Source organism: Mauremys reevesii, linkage group 25 (assembly GCF_016161935.1).
Source record: "Mauremys reevesii isolate NIE-2019 linkage group 25, ASM1616193v1, whole genome shotgun sequence".
Taxonomy (NCBI): domain Eukaryota; kingdom Metazoa; phylum Chordata; order Testudines; family Geoemydidae; genus Mauremys; species Mauremys reevesii.
Window position 1 is genome coordinate 9,189,785 of NC_052647.1, and position 4,497 is coordinate 9,194,281.

The window sequence follows — 4,497 nt, forward strand, 5'->3', positions numbered from 1 at the left end:
GTACAATGGAGCAGAGTTCAGATGGGGAGGGAGGTGTGTGGCTAGCTGGCAGGGGGAAGGAAGCTTGTGGGTTTCTCTAAAAAGGGGACTTGACGTTTTAGCTTTACTTCTAGATGAGCCAGTACTTGAGAGGTGCAAAGTGAAGGGTTGTTCGCATTTGGGGTTCTAGATTGGGACAATCTCTAGTCATTGGACCCGTTTCTTTTACTTGAAGGTGGAACTGAGTCCAATGCATGACTTTTCTCTCTATCTTTCTTCTGCCAGCAAGCTCAAACCATCTCTGACCATGGAGGAAAACCGTGATCTCCTTGATCAGTGCTTCAGAAGTTTATTTCCCCTTCCTCCCTTGGAGACGATGAAAGAGGAAGGCGAGACAGCAAAGGATGCTCTGCCTATACAAGTACGTGATGACAATTCTCCTCTGGCACCATCCACTGTATTTCTGCCCAGCAGGCACTGGGTGATGGCAGTCACACATGGCCTCCCTGGCAAGGTTATGGTTAGCTTTCCCCGGCCCACACACACAAATGATCTGTGCTGAGCCTCACTCCTTCTCTTCTGGTTTCAGTCAATCTACGTGAGGTCCTTGGAAGCCCTTGGCAAGCTAATGGAGACATTGCTGGAGGAAGCACCAACCGCAGACTGGTTTCAGGAAATGTTTGGTGTGAGTAGACCATTGAACCATGGAGGAGATTGTTTCTTGTGTTACAGCAGGGAGGAGTCAGAGATTTAGGGGGTCAAGCTTCAGTTGTGGAGGAATTTTCCACAGAGTGAATTTTAGGGAGAAAGTACCAAATTCTTCCTGGGATAAGCGGGCATGTGCCCCATTGAAATCCACGGAAGCCATGCCATTTTATGCCAGGGCTGGATTGGGACCAAGTTCTTACAATGTCGTTGACACTACTTGGAGCGGCAAGAAAATCACCACTGCAGTAGCCAAATCCAAGAGAACCAGTTGAAACTGATCACTTCTTCTAAGAGGAATTCATGAATATTGAGTTAAGCCCTGTGTATGGAAACTCATTCAGAGCAGACTTCCTGTTCCTCAGACATGAACAGAATATCGTGAAGAGCTGAGGGGTGGGGAGTTTGATGCACCTTCAGTATAAAAGTGAAGTTAAAAAAGGAGCTCGGCTGGGGAGACTTCTCTGCTCTTATTCAAATTAATAAAAAGAAATGCTCCTCTCTGTCATTTTGCCACTCAATGTGGGAGAAGTTGCCCAGGAAACAGACCACAGCAGCAGACATCAAACAGCATGCAATGTGCTAGACAGCTCCCATCAGACAGTCTACAGCAGACATCACATACACGGGCCCAGATTCATCTCTCATGTAACTCCTTTGGCTTCAGTGGAGCTACAGTACACCAGAGGTGAATCTGGTCCCTGGGACTTGTATATCTAAGGGGCTCTTCTATTAGACATGTAATTCCTTTGCTACATGGAGGTCAGATGCTTTGGAGAGGGATTTTAGTGACAATTAAACCTGTTTAAGAGGAACTTTTAGGAAGGATTTTCTGGTACTAACTCTGTCCTTTCCCCTGCTCTGTCAACAGCTCCTAAGGACATGGATCAGTTCAGGGAAGGAGTGGGAGAGAGAAAGGGCCTTGCAGGCCAGCATCCAGCTGCTGACTGCCTATCGAGAGACAGTTCATAGCACAGTGAGTATAGCCGTACTCTTCCTTGAGCCGACTTCCCTGCTTACATCAGATCTGACACTCAACGCAAATGCATGAAAAACTCTTCCAGGACAGCAGCTAGGATCTCATGGTGACTAACATCCCTCTGCTTCCGTAAGAGAGAGGTTTACACAACATTGCTGTGACCACACTGTGGGCAGACTGCAAGAAGTAGAGGGAGACAACCCCCAAGCTGATGGCTTATTCTATCATTAGATTCACCAAGTCAACAACAAAAGAGCTTCCGCCCTAGTTAACAAGATGCCAAACACAGTCCCCTTTTGGCATTCCAGACCTTGGCTCCCATGTAAACATCTATGTCTTGGAAGAGGGGGGAGGGATAGCTCAGTGGTTTGAGCATTGGCCTGCTAAACAAAGATTGTAAGTTCAATACTTGAGGGTGCCATTTAGGGAACTGGGGTAAAAATCTGTCTGGGGATTGGTCCTGCTTTGAGCCAGGGGTTGGACTAGATACCTCCTGAGGTCCTTTCCAATCGTGATATTCTATGTCTAATATAGTGAGGGGTTACTGGAAACCTGATTCACTATATGTGGGGTTCACTGATCATAAAGGACCAGATGTTTATCCCCAGGTCAATGTGAATCTCAGGATTGCACAGAGCTTGGTTTCCTTGCTACATCAAGCAGGAGTCCTGGCTGCTCTGGTGTAAGTGGACCTGGATTTATTTGATGAACCTGGGTTTTCTCTTCTTCTGAGGTGGGTGCAGAGCCAGAGTCCACTACCTTCTGGGGTCTGGGGACACCTCTCTCCTTCTCTGAGGCTAGATTTAATTCCTGATCTTTATCGTCTGGACTCTGGTTCTTCTCTCAGTTTCTCATCCACATCCTCTTGTTTCTCCTTCTGGATTATGTAGGACATAAACCTAAAATTAACCCTCATCCACAATGTCATGGAGATTAGCCGTGCCATCTTGGAGACCAGAGACTCCCAGGAGTTCGAATTCTCGTACAAACTGGAGCTCCTTGGCTACATGTTGGTGAGTGATTAGGAGCTTTGAGGACTGAAGTACAAGAGAGTTTGTTGTAATGTAATGAGACTGGTTTTCCAGGGAGATGATATTTTATCCATTGGCTGTGACTGTACTACTGTGGTCTCATGAGCTACCTGCATGGCACCCAGAATGCTGGGTCCCCTCTGAGTTTGGCAGGGATGCTGGCATATTGTGGGCTGTAACTGGAAGGAATGGCTTGTGTCTTGTGAGTTCTCTTTCTGTCCTCTGTATAGCCTGCAGATGTCCCTACGGTCCATTTCTGAGGCAGAGAGCCTGCTGGGCAGTGTCTGTTTATTCCAGGTCTGGCACATGGCCCTGTTTCAGGGTGTGAGAGGAAGGCCTCTCTGCCTTTCAAATCCATTTCCCATTTTTGATGTCCCTATTCATGCATTTCAGGACTTCATTAAACAGGAACCACTGGATTCCCTGGCATCTCCAGTTCGCTACCAGGCGATTCTTGCCATTGGACATCTGAGGTAGGCTATTTTCTGCCATATTTCCTGGCACTGTGATGCCTTCTTATTTGTTAATTCATGAGTGTCAGGTAGGGAGCAGTTTAATGCCTGCAGGGTTTGGCTCACCAGGGCCTCCCGGGGGGGCAAGTGGGGCAATTTGCCCCAGACCCTGGGCCCCGCAGGGGCCCCCACGAGAGTTTTTCAGGGCCCGTGGAGCGGGGTCCTTCACTCTGGGGGCCCTGGAAAACTCCCACGGGGCCCAGGCCCCCGGAGCTTCTTCCGCTCCGGGTCTTTGGCGGCAATTTGGCGATGGGGGGTCCTTCCGCCCCGGGACCCACCGCTGAAGTGCTGGGTCTTCGGCGGCAATTCCCCGTCACCAAAGACCCCAGGCCCTCTGGGTGGCCCTGTGGCTCACATGCTGCTCACCAGCAGGACTTTAGTTCTTAAGGATTTGAATGTGTCCATTTGGGGGTTTGTGCTCGAAAGACACAAGATTGGAGCTTGTGGGGCATGCAGTACAATGGAGCAGAATTCAGATGGGGAGGGAGGTGTGTGGCTAGCTGGCAGGGGGAAGGAAGCTTGTGGGTTTCTCTAAAAAGGGGACTTGACGTTTTAGCTTTACTTCTAGATGAGTTCCTTGAAAGGTGCAAAGTGAAGGGTTGTTCGCATTTGGGGTTCTAGATTGGGACAATCTCTAGTCATTGGACCAGTTTCTTTTACTTGAAGGTGGAACTGAGTCCAATGCATGACTTTTCTCTCTATCTTTCTTCTGCCAGCAAGCTCAAACCATCTCTGACCATGGAGGAAAACCGTGATCTCCTTGATCAGTGCTTCAGAAGTTTATTTCCCCTTCCTCCCTTGGAGACGATGAAAGAGGAAGGCGAGACAGCAAAGGATGCTCTGCCTATACAAGTACGTGACAACAATTCTCCTCTGGCACCATCCACTGTATTTCTGCCCAGCAGGCACTGGGTGATGGCAGTCACACATGGCCTCCCTGGCAAGGTTATGGTTAGCTTTCCCCGGCCCACACACACAAATGATCTGTGCTGAGCCTCACTCCTTCTCTTCTAGTTTCAGTCAATCTACGTGAGGTCCTTGGAAGCCCTTGGCAAGCTGATGGAGACATTGCTGGAGGAAGCACCAACCGCAGACTGGTTCCAGGAAATGTTTGGTGTGAGTAGACCATTGAACCATGGAGGAGATTGTTTCTTGTGTTACAGCAGGGAGGAGTCAGGGATTTAGGGGGTCAAGCTTCAGTTGTGGAGGAATTTTCCACAACGGAGTGAATTTTAGGGAGAAAGTACCAAATTCTTCCTGGGATAAGCGGGCATGTGCCCCATTGAAATCC

General features: G+C 48.9%; 1 long non-coding RNA gene across 1 annotated transcript; it reads left to right on the top strand.

Moving 5' to 3' along the window:
• The first annotated feature begins 1,617 nt into the window (after positions 1–1,617).
• Positions 1,618–3,138, top strand: LOC120391465. Its single transcript, XR_005591340.1, has 3 exons — positions 1,618–1,660; positions 2,554–2,676; positions 3,088–3,138. It is a non-coding gene; the product is annotated as an uncharacterized LOC120391465 (long non-coding RNA).
• The last annotated feature ends 1,359 nt before the right edge of the window (positions 3,139–4,497 follow it).